This window comes from Pelophylax lessonae (genome assembly GCF_965119305.1).
Source record: "Pelophylax lessonae genome assembly, chromosome: 4".
Classification (NCBI taxonomy): Eukaryota; Metazoa; Chordata; class Amphibia; order Anura; family Ranidae; genus Pelophylax; species Pelophylax lessonae.
Genome location: NC_138771.1, coordinates 15,715,255 through 15,732,538, shown reverse-complemented (window position 1 = coordinate 15,732,538; position 17,284 = coordinate 15,715,255). Strand labels below are relative to the sequence as shown.

The following is a 17,284-nucleotide window of genomic DNA, read 5'->3' as shown; positions in this document are numbered from 1 at the left end:
ATTGTTTAATGCGCCATGCACTTACCGATCATATCCTTCCATTTTCTTTCCTACGGTGGGATTTTCCATCCAGGCTGATCAATATAATTTTGATGGAGCCGTTTGGTTTTGCTCTTTTCGATCTTTCATAGAGTCAAACAACTTTTCAGATTCTGTGAAGAATTGTTTGATCATATCTTTTTGTGCATGGTCACCATAAAGGCAGGTGCACATGTTCCATTGGTAACCTGTGAGAAGCCAGGGGCTTTTTTTCAGGTTGAATGAAAACAGTTGTTTGCTATGGAAATTTCAATGATCTTTCAGGAGGCCCAGTGTCTATCTCTGAGGCCAATGTGGATGAACCAGTGACAGTGCTGTTCCAGGACTAGCCGGTGTGTGCAGGGTCCTTCTATTGGATTAATAAGCTCAGTAAATCAGACTGCGCTATTAAAAGTGGCACTTTAGGCAGGAGTGAGTAAGCCCATGTGCTTGACCTCTGAGCCCCGACAGATAAATAATTCTCTCTCCTGAATTATTAAATGGCGATTTTTGTCGCTAATCTCCCATTCTGTGACAAAAGGGAGGTCAATGGCATTTCCCAGAGCTCCCAGTATGTCCCAGCATCTCCCAGCATGTCCCCAGGAAAAAGACTGGCAGAGATGGATGGTCTTCACTACAGGAACAATATAGTTGGTACCCTGCCTGATTAACCCCTTGTGCTCATCTCTCCCAATGTCTCCCAAATCTGTCTGTAAAAGGTGCTGGGAGGACATAGCTGAGCCTTGCCTCCATGTGTTCACTGCTACTTTATTACCACCAGCAAGAGACGCCTGGAAATCATTATTAAGAAACAAATATTCTATGACATAATTACATTTAATAGCATTTCATATCATATGATCTTGTTAGTTCCAAAACCTCAAGCATTTGCTGACGTTCAAGGCTTGGATATTGTAAGAATAACTATAGTAGTGGAAACTTTTGTATCCATCATTTACAGAGACAAGGCTGCAGTATATAATATAACTAAAACACCATTCTGCAAAACCATAAACATTATTACATTTTATATTTCATCTTGTGTTGTATATGCATGTACTTCATCACATAGTTTTATATAATATTTTGTATTCTTTTATGTTTCACCACATTGTGTTATATAGTATTTTATATTATATTATATTTCATCACATTCTGTTATATAGCATTTTATATTCTATTGTGTTTCATCACATTGTGTTATATCTTATTTAATTAGGTTTCATCACAATAGGGACTTTGCATGGAAGCCAATCAGCTTCTAACTTCAGCTTGTTCAATTAAGCTTTGACAAAAAAAATCTGCAAGCTGATTGGTTTCTGTGCAGAGCTGCATCAGATTTTGCAATATCCAGTTTTAGTAAATCATCCCCAATGTGTTTAATATTATCTTGTATTCTATCATGTTTCATCACAATGTGTTATATATTTTATATATTTTATATTTTATATATATATATATATATTTTGTTGGCATTGATTTTTTTAATGGAATAGTGGCTGTTCGTTTTGTAAATTGAATATGTAAGCTGAACCTGTTGTCAATCTGAGTACCCAATTGAGGGCAAACTAAAAAGAAAAAAAGTATTTTTGCTAGCAAATGGCTGGCTGGTTGAAGTGCATAAAAATCCACCTTATTTACTAAGCTCAATGAACAATTACTTTTCACTCTGATACTCTCTTAAATTAACCCCATTGTGTTATTATATATTTATATAATATTATATTGCAACAGTTGAGTTATACTGTATACCCCATTGTGATATATCTATTATTATATTTTTCATTATAATTATTATTCTTAATAGCATTGCTGTTATTATTATTATTATTATTATTATTATTATTATTATTATTATTATTATTATTATCATACAGTATATATATTATATTATAATATAATATAATATAATATAATATAATATAATATAATATAATATGATATAATATAATATAATATATTCCAATAGTTCTGTTCCATACTATATTTAATCACATCTTTATATTGTCACATTCCTGGACAGCCATTAACAAGAACTGCATGACAACTTCTTTTTCATTTATGCAAGGTGGTCAAATCTTTTTGACTTCACCAAAACAGCTGGATCAACTGTGGGTATAGGATTGTGTATATGGGATTTTATGGTTGGGTTTTCATCACTGTTTTTTTTTTTTTTTTTTTTTTTTTATTGGTTGAGCCAGGTGGACTTGTGTCTTTTTTTCAACCTGACTAACTATGTAACTATGTATAAAACAGGAATATACTAGACATTTTCATTTCCCAGCAAACCTGCCATACATCTCTATGAAAATCCCTCTAAATTTGGCTGGGACATGGTCATTTTTTAGTAAATGTTTTTTTCAGACACAAATGTCTATACACTTAGAGGTAGAGGCTCACATCATGTCATATATGCCTGTGATAGATGCATGCATACATACATACATACATACATACATACATACATAAATGAATAAACAAATAAAATAAATGAACAACTAGATAAATAAATTACATCATTAAAATAAAATAATACAGATAAATGAATTCATAATAAATGTAATAAATTGATTCAATAAATAAAATACACAAATAAAATAAATGCTATTAGGAAATAATATAAAACAAAATAGAAATAAAATAGATACATGGTGAATAAAATAAATACACAAAATAAATAAATAAATAAAGAAATGTCGTTCCTAGGCTACCAATAAAAAAAATACACACAATAAATAAATAAATGAATACAGAAATAAAGAAATGTCGTTCCTAGGCTATCAATAAAATAAATAAATAAAAAAAATGACTAAAGAAAATAATAATTAAAAAATAAAATAAAAATAAATAAATAATAAATAAATAAATGTCACAGCTCACATAGGTGTATATTTTTGCCTTGCAGTCTACCTGCACCTTCTGCTGTGTATACACGTCAGTTGTCATTTAATACACAATCTGCTGTATGTTTGCCATGATTTGATTTGGATCTGTTTGATTCTGATCCTCCAGTCCCCTAGTGCTGAGCCCATTTCTCCATCCTCCAGCATGCCGGTCCCCTCTCCCTGTACACAGCACTCACATTTTACTGCCTTGTGCTGCCTTTACTAATCATTGAATGTTAATTAGAAATTCATTACAATTAGGGCCCTGCCTTAACACAACGCAATGTTGTAATTACATCTGCTTTTTAATTCAGACTTCGTGTTTACACAGTAAGCAAAATACGTCTTTACCTTTTGATTATCCCCACTACTCTTTATACTGTACTAATTATGTAAATTAAAGCTAATTATCAAACGAAAACACACTCCGCTTAATTCAACGCTTAGAAGACGGTGAGAGGAGCAGCTTGACAAGACACATGTACATCATTTACAGGGAGAGGGATGAGGGCTGTTTGTATACACAGCCTACCCATGGCATGCCTGCCAGCATAGGGCCCTGTGGACTGGCCCGGGGGCCAGCTGAGGGCTGCTTGTGTCAGGGTGTGCAGAGATCTCTATGGGTGAATTTCAGTACATTGATGGGTGATGGGATGGATACTGTGCATAGGGATCTGCAAAATTATGGATTCAAGGAGTGACATATAGGGATTAAACTGCTATAGCTGCAAACATTCACAGACCTTTGATTTCTTTTTTACTTTACTTTTAACTATATATATATATATATATATATATATATATATACATATATATATAATACAGGAGGTATCTATTATTTTTAGCCATCTCTCTCTCTCTCTCTATTTATATATATATATTTATATATATATATATATATATATATATATATATATATATATATATATATATATATATATATATATACAAAACATATTGTAATAGGTATGATTGATAAAAGTGGTGGTAATTTTATTTAATTATGTTGTGCTTTAAATAATTCGGACAATGTTTTTTAATTTTTATTTTTTTTTTTTTTTATATATATGAGTTACCCAAATAAATAATGGTACATTGACAGACATTATTGATTACCCCCTTTTAGGACAATATATATATACACTTTCTGTATACAAAGATATAGTATGTATTAATATTTATAAGAAATATTCAAAATTATTCACGTTTTTCATGCACCACCCCATCCTATTATTGCAGTATGGCAATGCCGGGAATCTAGGGTGATTATTTGGAGAAATCTGGCCAATCCAGGGACGGGTAAATTCGGAGAAGGAGATTTGGGGGGATTTTAGCTGCGGGTAGCAGGTGAGCTCCAGGCTATAGGCTCGCCATTTTCTGAATGTCGGTTCAATAATTCTGTAAATGCATTTAGCTGTTTATTGGCAGCGGATTTAATTGTCTGGAGAAGCTGCGATTTCCATCGGATTCTATGGGAGAAGATTGGATATGACATACGGGGAGCAGCAGTCAGAGCCAGGAAAACAAATGTACATTGTGTGTAATATCACCCGGGCTATCCTCTGAGATGATCACATTCTGGGTAATGAGAAGGATAAATTAAAATAAACCCAATAACCAAAACTCTGCATAGTGCAAATCCACATTACTGACAGCTCCTTCCTGAGAATGATTGACAGCAACATCGACTGGATGTGATGTCACAGCAATTATCAGACAGTGTGCAGGGAACACACAGAATTCAATGAGTATAGACAGAGAGAAAGAAAGAAAGAAAGAAAGAAAGAAAGAAAGAAAGAAAGAAAGAAAGAAAGAAAGAAAGAAAGAAAGAAAGAAAGAAAGAAAGAAAGAAAGAAAGAAAGAAAGAGGAAAAGAGAAGGAAAGAAAGAAAGAAAGAAAGAAAGAAAGAAAGAAAGAAAGAAAGAAAGAAAGAAAGAAAGAAAGAAAGAAAGGTAGAGGAAAAGAGAAGGAAGGAAAGAAAGAAAGAAAGAAAGAAAGAAAGAAAGAAAGAAAGAAAGAAAGAAAGAAAGAAAGAAAGAAAGAAAGAAAGAAAGAAAGAAAGAAAGAAAGGTAGAGGAAAAGAGAAGGAAAGAAAGAAAGAAAGAAAGAAAGAAAGAAAGAAAGAAAGAAAGAAAGAAAGAAAGAAAGAAGGAAAGAAAGGAAGAAAGAAAGAAAGAAAGAAAGAAAGAAAGAAAGGTAGAGGGAAAGAGAAGGAAGTAAAAAAAGAAAGAAAGAAGAAAGAAAGAAAGAGAGAGAGAGAGAGAGAGAGAGAGAGAGAGAGAGAAAGAAAGAAAGAAAGAAAGAAAGAAAGAAAGAAAGAAAGAAAGAAAGAAAGAAAGAAAGAAAGAAAGAAAGAAAGAGTGTATGTGGCAGAAAGAGAAGCTGCTTTACATGAGTTGAAAATATTTACTGCATTGATTGAGGATTCACTTCAATTATCTAATCTTGTAAAAATAAAAAATTTAAATATGTCACTTCTGAAACAAATTTAGACTGCCTGTAACTTCTGGATGACAGTATATGCACTGACACTATATATATTATATATGATTTTCCGGTAACCCAGAACACCCTGTACACAGAATCCACCGATCTCATTACACTGAACCGATGGCATTACTGAACTCTACATTTGTGTCTGCTTCTTCCAGCTATTCTTGTACTCGCTGACCTGCCAGGGAATTCATTTTACGAAGTATTTTTGACCTGAGACATAAATCCTTCACATATTTATGAAAAAAAAAATTCCTTTTGTAAAATAATTTTTTATATTTTTTTCTATAAATATGTGAAGGATGTTCCAGTTTGGATGTCTCTATTTATGTAAATAGAGGAGATTAAAAAATTGATAATGAATTGTAATTGGAAGTAGATTTGAATTGTTGGAACTGTTTGATTAATGATACAATAATTTAGCAATCACACCCACTTCTCAGTCTTTTGTATATGTATATATATATATATATATATATATATATATATATATATATATATGATTCTGGGGTTTCTATTTATCTAGTCATCACCTCTTCTAAAGATTTTGAACTAGATGGACTTGTGTCTTTTTTCAACCTATGTAATGTATTAGAATTAGAATGTGTGATAAAAATCCAACCTAAAAACTATAGACCATATACTATCTAAATGGAAAAAAGTTTTGCCTTTAGTTCTTCTTTATTGTCTCATGTTGGATATCTCTTTAGGTAGAGGAGATAATGAATTTGCTAGTGGGAGTAAATCCAGTAGACACAATAATCATACAATGATACAAATCATGCAAATATGATACAATAATCATAGAATAATACAATATCATATCACAATAACAATCATATAATATTTCAGTACCCGCATCCCCTCAGTTATTTGCGTGTGTGTATCTATCTATCTATCTATCTATCTATCTATCTATCTATCTATCTATCTATCTATCTATCTATCTATCTATCTATCTATATATCTATCTATATATATATATATATATATATATATATATATATATATATATATATATATATATATATATATATATATATATATGTGTATATTTTGAATCTGGTGTAATAGGGATGTGCCTCCTCCCACCCCTTCATTATTTAGTATATATATATATTGTATATATATATATATACATATATGTATATATATACACACACATGTATATATATATATACACAATTATAATGGTGTAACAGATATATATATATATATATATATATTATAAAATTAGAATCTGGTGTAATGGGTATGTGCCTCCTCCCACCCCCAGGCAGGGCACAGACAGGTGAGTTTGGATCTCCTCTCCAGGAGAAAGTGGAGAGAGAGGAGACTGAAGTCTAATTACAGACATGGGAGGTGTGAGGATCCTAGCTGGGGCACCCATCCTCCTGTCAGCACCCTGACACAAGGCCTCACAAAGGATCTGAATAATTCACAGCAGAGGCATAATTACAGAATAAGATTGTAATTATGGGATGGAGGACGCCGGGCTGCTGCCCTGTAACCTGAGTGGCAGTTCTGGATCAGGTTGCCATTATGGGGATCCTGTGACAGTGTGTACAGGACATGGCCCTGGCATTGACCCCCCCCCCCTCCCTGGAAACTTACAGGGGGGGGGGGCTATCAATCATCCCAGACCCCCATCCCCCAGCTGAGTCAACCTATTGCCTGCACTCTGATCACTCAACAAATATACACACTTGCTGTCTCCTATTTAGGTTGTAGCAATAAATACATTTTAATCCATAAATATATCATTAGAGTGTCTGGCTGGGTGGTTGTCACTCATTTGCAGGCCTGGATCCTGGATGATTTGTTTCAGGTGAATTAGGCTCAGTACAACCCCATATTCATTGCAGCTGGATTATTCAAATAAGCAGAAATCACCAAGATGTATGACACCCTCAGAATCCTCCAATTTGTCGGGTAATTATATCTGTGTGTTCATGGAGAAGTCCCTACAAGCAGATTGGGGGGGGGGGGGGCACATCTCCTCCTGTCTGTATCTGTAGCTAAATATCCCCGACAAATGTCAGAAGGAATGATCTCCGACCAGACTTGGCTGTCATCAATATGAGTCCCAATAACTAGAGGGGGGGGGGGGGGGGAGCCGCCTTCTGCCATCCTTGTATTGGGAAGAGGGGAGCACAGCCGGGGAGCCCCAGGCTATCTTCTGACCGATATTAACTTCTGTTTGATTAGTGTAATTGTTCAAATTTACTCCGGACAGTATGATTAATTACAGTTTAATTAACGTGTCCATTAAGAGCTGTTAATGCCACAATGTTTTATAAAAACGCCCGAGGTGATTGCATTGTGAAAACCTCAAGCTGGACCTAAATTGACTGGGGGGGGGGGGTGGATGTTTGGAGGGGATATAAATATCTAAAAGGTAGAGGGATACAAAGATCTGCAAGATGTGTTTATTTGGTGTGTGTGTGTGGGGGGGGGGGGGGGGATAGATAGATAGATAGATAGATAGATAGATAGATAGATAGATAGATAGATAGATAGATAGATAGATAGATAGATAGATAGATAGATAGATAGATAGATAGAACAAAAAAATTCTGAAGATAATGAATATCAGAATAATTTTTTTTCTGAAGATAATGAATATAAGAAAGGTATATGAAAATACTCAAAAGATATACAGACAGAAGAGCACTTATAGCTAGATTATAGACAGAGAAGAAAGAAAGGAAGAAAGAAGGAAGGAAAGAAAGAAAGGAAGCAAGGAAAGAAGGAAGGAAGGGAGGGAGGAAGTAAGGGGAAGGAAGGAAGGAAGGAAGGAAGGAAGGAAGGAAGGAAGGAAGGAAGGAAGGAAGGAAGGAAGGAAGGAAAGGAAAAGTACAGTAAAGGAAAGGAAAGAAATCTATGCGAGAGAGATAGAACAGAAACAAACTTTAGAAAAAGAAAGAGAATGAATACATGAAAGGTAGATGAAAATAAATACTAGATAGATATAAGACAGACATAAATCTCGGTACTTTATAAACACTGATTACATGGGTTAGTAGTAAGTAACACTGAGGAGCTCTGTGCTGGGGGTCGTATTGGGGATATTACAGAATGGGAATGGTGTGTGTGTGTGTGTGTGTGTGTGTGTGTGTGTGTGTGTGTGTGTGTGTGTGTGTGTGTGGGGGGGGGGGGGGGGGATCTTCCTCATTACTGTATGAATGGTTAATAATAAAGGCAAACATGGGGTTATTGTGGCTTCTCTCAGGCAATTGCACAAATCCATCAGCTATGACTTTAGGGCGATAAGAGGAAATTATGCATGAACAAAGGTGGAGATACACCAGCCCTGTTTGATTTATATAAATATATATATATATATATCCATAGATTGGTCTTGAGGTGTTTAGTTATGTTATGGGTTATTATATATAGTTTATATAATATATAAGATTGGGTGGACTTTTAATTGCTACTTTATTAAAGACAATCTGCCCACTTTCCAGCAGTAATGTCCTAGCTGAGCTGGTGAGGCAGGCTGGCCATGGGGATAGTGCGGTAGGATGGGGATGATGAGGCAGGCTGGAAATGGTGAGGCAGGTTGGGGATGGAGATGATGAGGCAAGCTAGGGATGGGGGCTGAGGATGGAGATGGTGAGGCAGGGTGTAGATAGGCAGGATGGGGATGGAGAGGCAGACTGGGGATGGCGATGGGGATGATAAGGCAGGCTGGGGATTGAGATGATAGTGCAGGCTGGGGATGGGGATGATGACGAAGAAGGCTGAGGATGGAGATGGTGAGGCAGGCTGCATATGGCGATGCTGATGAGCAAGGATGATGATGGAGCTGATGAGACAAGTTGAGGAGGGAGATGGTGAGACAGGCTAGGGATGGAGATGGTGAGGCAAGCTGAGGATGAAGATGGCGAGGCAGGCTGGTGATGATGAAAAGGCAGGCTGGGGATGGGGATGAAGATGAGGCAGACTGGGGATGGAGATGGTGGGGCAAGCTGAGGATGATGATGAGGCAGGCCGGGGATGGGGATGATGATGAGGCAGGATGTGGAAGGAGATGGTGAGGCAGGCTGGGGATGGTGAGAAAGGCTGGGGATGGAGATGATGAGGCAGGCTGGGGATGGAGCTGATGAGGAAATCTGGGGATCGGGTTAGTGAGGCAGGCTGAGGATGGGGATGGTGAGGAAGGCTAGGGATCGAGATGAGGAGGCCGGCTGGGGATAGAGATGGTGAGACAGGCTGGGGATAGAGATGATGAGGCAGGATGGGGATGGTGAGGCAGGCTAGGAATGAAGATGATGAGGCAGGCTGAGGATGGGGATGATGAGGTAGGCTGGGGATGGGGATTGTGAGGCAGGCTGGGGGTGGAGATGATGAGGCAGGCTGAGGATGGAGATGGTGAGACAGGCTAAGGATGGGGGTGGTGAGGCAGGCTGGGGATAGTGAGGCAGGCTAGGGATGGAGATGATGAGGCAGGCTGAGGATGGTGAGGCAGGCTGGGGATGGGGATGGTGAGGCAGGCTGGGGATGGGGATGGTGAGGCAGGCTGGGGATGGGGATGGTGAGGCAGGCTGAGGATAGGGGTAGTGAGGCAGCCTGGGGATGGGGATGGTGAGGCAGGCTGAGGATGAGGATGGTGAGGTAGGCTGGAGATGGAGATGATGAGGCAGGCTGAGGATAAGGATGGTAAGGCAGGCTGGGGATGGTGGGGCAGGCTAGGGATGGAGATGATGAGGCAGGCTGGGGATGGAGATGGTGAGGCAGGCTGGGGATGGAGATGGTGAGGCAGACTAGGGATGGGGATGGTAAGGCAGGCTGGGGATGGAGATGGTGAGGCAGACTAGGGATGGGGATGGTAAGGCAGGCTGGGGATGGGGATGATGAGGCAGGCTGGGGATGGAGATGGTGAGGCAGGCTGGGGATGGAGATGGTGAGGCAGGCTGGGGATGGAGATGGTGAGGCAGACTAGGGATGGGGATGGTAAGGCAGGCTGGGGATGGGGATGATGAGGCAGGCTGAGGATGGAGATGGTGAGGCAGGCTGGGGATGGAGATGGTGAGGCAGGCTGGTGATGGAGATGGTGAGGCAGACTAGGGATGGGGATGGTAAGGCAGGCTGGGGATGGGGATGATGAGGCAGGCTGAGGATGGAGATGATGGTGCAGGCTGAGGATGAGGATGGTGAGGCAGGCTGAGGATGGGGATGGTGAGGCAGGCTGAGGGTGGGGATGGCAAGGCAGGCTGGGGATGGGGATAGCGAGGCAGGCTGGGGACGGGGATGATAAGGCAGGCTGGGGATGGGGATGGTGAGTCAGGCTAGGGATGGAGATGATGAGGCAGGCTGGGGATGGTGAGGCAGGCTGGGGATGGGGATGGTGAGGCAGGCTAAGGATGGGGGTGGTGAGGAAGGCTGAGGATGAGGATGGTGAGGCAGCCTAAGGATGGGGGTGGTGAGGAAGGCTGAGGATGGGGATGGTGAGGCAGGCTGAGGATGAGGATGGTGAGGTGGGCTGGGGATGAAGATGATGAGGCAGGCTGAGGTAAAGGATGGTAAGACAGGCTGGGGATGGGGATGATAAGGCAGGCTGGGGATGGTGAGTCAGGCTAGGGATGGAGATCGTGAGGCAGGCTAGGGATGGGGATGGTAAGGCAGGCTGGGGTGGGGATGATGAGGCAGGCTGAGGATGAAGATGATGATGCAGGCTGAGGATGAGGATGGTGAGGCAGCCTAAGGATGGGGGTGGTGAGGAAGGCTGAGGATGGGGATGGTGAGGCAGGCTAGGGATGGGGATGATAAGGCAGGCTGGGGATGGTAAGGCAGGCTGGGGATGGGGATGGTAAGGCGGACTGGGGATGGGGATAATGAGGCAGGCTGAGGATGTTGAGGCAGGCTAGGGATAGGGATGATAAGGCAGGCTGAGGATGAGGATGGTGAGGCAGGCTGAGGATGGGGATGATGAGGCAGGCTGAGGATGAGGATGGTGAGGCAGGCTGAGGATGAGGATGGTGAGGCAGGCTGAGGATGAGGATGGTGAGGCAGGCTGAGGATGGAATAGGTGAGGCAGGCTGAGGATGGGAATGGTAAGGCAGGCTCAGGATGGGGATGATGAGGCAGGCTGAGGATGGTGAGGCAGGCTAGGGATGATGAGGCAGGCTGAGGATGAGGATGGTGAGGCAGGCTGGGGCTGAGGATGGTGAGGCAGGCTGAGGATGGGGATGGTGAGGCAGGCTGAGGATGAGGATGGTGAGGCAGGTTGAGGGTGGGGATGGTGAGGCAGGCTGAGGATGAGGATGGTGAGGCAGGCTGGGGATGGGGATGATGAGGCAGGCTGATGGTGAGGCAGGCTAGGGATAGGGATGATAAGGCAGGCTGAGGATGAGGATGGTGAGGCAGGCTGGGGATGGGGATGATGAGGCAGGCTGAGGATGAGGATGGTGAGGCAGGCTGGGGATGGGGATGATAAGGCAGGCTGAGGATGGTGAGGCAGGCTGGGGATAGGGATGATGAGGCAGGCTGAGGATGAGGATGGTGAGGCAGGCTGAGGATGGTGAGGCAGGCTGAGGATGAGGATGGTGAGGCAGGCTGAGGATGGGGATGGTGAGGCAGGCTGAGGATGGGAATGGTGAGGCAGGCTGAGGATGGGGATGGTGAGGCAGGCTGAGGATGGGAATGGTGAGGCAGGCTGAGGATGGGGATGGTGAGGCAGGCTGAGGATGGGGATGGTGAGGCAGGCTGAGGATGGGAATGGTGAGGCAGGCTGAGGATGGGAATGGTGAGGCAGGCTGAGGATGGGAATGGTGAGGCAGGCTGAGGATGGGAATGGTGAGGCAGGCTGAGGATGGGGATGGGGAGGCAGGCTGAGGATGGGAATGGCGAGGCAGGCTGAGGATGGGAATGGTGAGGCAGGCTGAGGATGGGGATGGGGAGGCAGGCTGAGGATGGGAATGGCGAGGCAGGCTGAGGATGGGAATGGTGAGGCAGGCTGAGGATGGGAATGGTGAGGCAGGCTGAGGATGGGGATGGGGAGGCAGGCTGAGGATGGGGATGGTGAGGCAGGCTGAGGATGGGAATGGTGAGGCAGGCTGAGGATGGGGATGGTGAGGCAAGCTGGGGATGGGAATGGTGAGGCAGGCTGAGGATGGGAATGGTGAGGCAGGCTGAGGATGGGGATGGGGAGGCAGGCTGAGGATGGGGATGGTGAGGCAGGCTGAGGATGGGAATGGTGAGGCAGGCTGAGGATGGGAATGGTGAGGCAGGCTGAGGATAGAGATGGAAGGGCAGGCCAGGAATGTGTGTCTGTGCTCTGCTATTTGTATTACTTTGTCGCTCTTTAATCGCTTGTCTTCCTACCTGCCACTCTTAAATATGAAACTCATTTCCCTCATTGTTAAAGTATCTGAGAGATCCTGGGAAATGGATCGAATCCTCTCATGTTTATCCAGCAATTAATTAGTAATAATTATCATCTTCATGATTACACTTTTGTCGCACTGTCGGATTTAAAGGGCCCCGCACAGCAGAGTGCACAGAGAAGGGTGCAGCCCCCCTTGTGATGGGAGGGGGAGGGAATGGGGGGGAGGGGGAGCTGATAAACCCTTACAGGTGAATAATCCCCCCACTTACCTCTCGGATTTGCTGCACTTCTCACTCTCTGGGAGACACAAGCCCACCCTGTGCTGACTGGACAAGTGGCTGCATGCAAGGGGTTAATGTAAAGATGTCATTGCTAAGTGGAGTCGCCTCCCTATTATTGTAGCTGTCACTGTATCATTGGGAGTGCTCAGATCTCATCCCAGCACTGTGTGAGCGGACCTGCACCTCATCTGCTGGACTCCTGGGCTCCATGTCCTGCCCGACCCTGAGCCCACAAGAGCGCCATCCATAGGCAGCACCGACCTGGAGACACTGGAGGACGTAGGAGGACCCATCCACAGCTCACAAGGGTAAGATATTGGGTGATGGACTTCTTACTATGTCTACAGATTCCATTATATACAAATGTGCATACTATACATTCACATCAGGTTACTACATCTTAGACATACAAACTCCATGCAGATGCATTCCTGGCCAGGATAGGAATTTGGGGATCAGTGCTGATCTTAGATACACAACCAAAAGCAATGCAACTCCAGAGTTTTTTTTTTTTTTAACATACGTAGCCATGTACTATACAAAGGAGACAAGTCCATCCTTTTTTAATTCCCCGGTATATAAATAAATTTAGCGCTGACAATAAAGGCAGCGCTGTACATACTGTGCATTCCCATCAGTCTGTCCTCCAGGAACTTACAATCTAATGCCCCTCACATACATACTCATACCAGGGTCAGTTTAGACAGGAGCCAGCTAACCCAGAAAGTGGAGCCTGGGAGGTAATCCAGGCAATTACAGGGAGCACATACAAACTCCATGCAGATAGTGTCCCCTGGCCGGTGTTCAAACGGGGGACCCCAGTGCTGATCGTAGATATACAACCAAAGCAAGACAAGGCAGTTCTGGAGTTTGTGACATATGTCGGTATGTATTAATATACAAAGAAAACAAGTTAATCACACACACACATATATATATATATATATATATATATATATATATATATATATATATATATATATATATATATATATATATATATATAAATTGTAGGAACCAAGTTAAGCATTTATACATATATGTATATATAGTATGTATATATATGTATATATAGCAGGTATATATTAATATAAAAAGAAACCAAGTTAAAGAGTTAAATATATATATGTATGTATATATATATATATATATGTGTGTGTGTGTGTGTGTGTGTATATATATATATATAAAATAAAAATGATTACTTGTATGTGTGTATATATATATATATATATATATATATATATATATATATATATATATGTGTGTGTGTTCAGAACAATAGCCAGGAAACACACACACACACACACACAAAAAAAAAAAAAATAAAAAAAAAATATATATATATATATATGTTTTTTTTTTTTTTTTTTTACATACTGTACATTCACATTAGTCCCTGACCTCAAAGAGCTTACAATTGAATGGTTACATATAGTACTGTATGCACTATAGAATCTCCCATTGACATGGGCCTGTCTGGTTTGAATCAAAATCGAATGCAATATTTAGGTTTGTCCCCATGTTACAAAGTTTTCATAAATCTAAAGGAGATTGTACAGTGTATGGCTGGCCTAAGGTTCCTATCTCACATCCATACTTGCCAGAGCCAATTCACTTCTGGAACTGCACATGCAAACTTTATGCAGATAGTGTCCTAAAGCTGGCCATGCATTATACAATTTTCCTTTAGATTTACCAAAACCACATAAATAGGTCAAACCTAAACACTTTTCAATTGGTATGCAGTCAGTCAGGCCTTTGCACTGTATAGTTGAAGGGAAATCTAAAGAAATTTGTATAATGGATGGCCATGCTTAACTGGGGACCCCAGTAATGCCAGATAGAAGTGCTAAATACCAAACCGCTGTCCTGCCCTGTGTTAATGGTTGTAGTGCTGACTTTAGAACGTTTCAAAACGCTTTAGAACGCTTTAAAACGTTAAGACCGTTTCCAAGGTGCATTGAGAAAAACGGTGACCCCAGAAAACATCTCCAGGTGACAACCCAGACACCCTCCACCATTGTTGCCAGCAGCCGTGCGTGCCCATTCTATGTAATTACAATGCAATCTCCTTCATTAGGTGATCTCTTTAGGGTAAGCCGCTTTTATTCGCTTTATTCCCTCTTTAGTCTCTCCCTCTCCGCTCTCTTGTTGGACTTGGTACAGTTAAATAAACTAATCTTCTCCGGGATTATCCCCTGTGAAGACTTTGAAAGGACGAAGATCTGGATTTGGAAAGGCACAAAAAATAAATAAATAAATAAATAAATAATTAAAGAACTCCAAAAAGGATTAAACAGGGAGGGAATTTTTAGAACAAAGAAATTAGTAACAGAAACAAATCGGGCGTTTAATAATCCATTTACGATCTGCATGTAGTACTGGTCGGCAATACAGGTTTAAATGAATTAGGAATGGAGAGCAGACGTTGGAGGTGAAATAGCAGATCTGTATTATATGTATGGCTGAACATGACAGATAAGAGCAATTATGGTTTGTTTGGGCTTGGACGGTGCGAACAAACAGCCTGCGGCTAACAATATAAGTGCCCTATGTGCAGGGCAATGCTCAGATGCTGCTTGAATAGAGCAATTATTCAGATTGTTCTTCCATTGTCCATGGGGCAGGGAGATCCTGGATGGGGTTAGTCCACTCCTGGCTGAGGTTAGTCCACAGGACAGTAAACTGGCCACTTGGAGCACCTGAGCTTTTTCAATCAAACAAGAGATGGGGACTGTCTGGTCAACAGAAGGCAACAAGATAGGGCTTGTAGGGAGGAACAAGCTATTTATCATGGAGTAAATAATACAGAAAAGATGATGTTAGTCCATTCTTGGTTGGGGTTAGTCCACTCCTGGCTGAGGTTAGTCCACAGGACAGTAAACTGGCCACTTGGAGCACCTGAGCTTTTTCAATCAAACAAGAGATGGGGACTGTCTGGTCAACAGAAGACAACAAGAAAGGGAGGAAAGAGCTATTTATCAAGGAGTAAATAATACAGAAAATGTGATGTTAGTCCATTCCTGGTTGGGGTTGGTCCACAGGACAGTAAACTGGCCACTTGGACAACCTGAGCTTTTTAAATCAAACAAGAGATGGGGACTGTCTGGTCAACAGAAGGTAACAAGATAGGGCTTGTAGGGAGGAAAGAACTATTTATCATGGAGTAAATAATACAGAAATGTTAGTCCATTCCTGGTTGGGGTTGGTCCACAGGACAGTAAACTGGCTTCTTGGGCCACCTGAGCTTTTTAAATCAAACAAGAGATGGGAACCGTCTGGTCAACAAAAGGCAACACGATAAGGCTTGTAGGAAGGAAAGAACTATTTATCATGGAGTAAATAATACAGAAAAGATGATGTTAGTCCATTCTTGGTTGGGGTTAGTCCACAGGACAGTAAACTGGCCACTCTGACAACCTGAGCTTTTTTTTTTTTTTTTTTTATATATCAAGAAAACCTGAGCTTTTTAAATCATCAAACAAGAGATGGGAACCGTCTGGTCAACAGAAGGTAACAAGATAGGGCTTGTAGGGAGGAAAGAGCTATTTATCATGAAGTAAATAATACAGAAAAGATGATGTTAGTCCATTCCTGGTTGGGGTTGGTCCTCAGGACAGTAAACTGGCCACTTGGACAACCTGAGCTATTTAAATCACCAAACAAGAGATGGGGGTCTGTCTGGTCATCAGTAGGTTACAAGATAGGGCTTGTAGGGAGGAAAGAGCTATTTATCATGGAGTAAATAATACAGAAAATATGATGCTGGTCCATTCCTGGTTGGGGTTGGTCCTCAGGACAGTAAACTGGCCACTTGGACCACCTGAGCTTTTTAAAATCAAAGAAGAGATGGGAACCGTCTGGTCAACAGAAGGTAACAAGATAGGGCTTATAGGGAGGAAAGCTATTTATCATGGAGTAACTATTACAGAAGAAATTATGTTAGTCCACTCCTAGCTGGGGTTAGTCCACTCCTGGCTGGGATTAGTCCACAGGACACTAAACTGGCCACTTGGACCACCTGAGCTTTTTAAATAAAACAAGAGATGGGGACTGTCTGGTCAACAGAAGGTAACAGGCTAGGACCTGCAGGGAGGAAAGAGCTATCTATCATGGAGTAACTAATACAGAATGGATGATGTTAGTCCACTACTGGTTGGGGTCAGTCCACTCCTGGCTGGGGTTGGTCCATTCAATAGTAAACTGGCCACTTGGACCACCTGAGCATTTTAAATTAAACAAGAGATTGACTGTCTGGTCAACAGAAGGTA

General features: G+C 41.6%; 1 protein-coding gene and 1 long non-coding RNA gene across 3 annotated transcripts in view; one reads left to right on the top strand and one right to left on the bottom strand.

The window, feature by feature from the left end:
* LOC309552212 overlaps window positions 1-17,284 on the bottom strand; it is a 603,675-nt gene that overhangs the window by 545,500 nt on the left and 40,891 nt on the right. The gene's annotated exons all lie outside the window — the stretch shown is intronic.
* SKOR1 (SKI family transcriptional corepressor 1) overlaps window positions 13,041-17,284 on the top strand; it is an 83,906-nt gene continuing 79,662 nt past the window's right edge. For both annotated transcript variants that reach the window (XM_082253007.1, XM_082253006.1), the window contains exon 1: window positions 13,041-13,318. The gene's annotated coding sequence lies outside the window, so the exon portion shown is untranslated. The remainder of the gene's footprint in view (window positions 13,319-17,284) is intronic.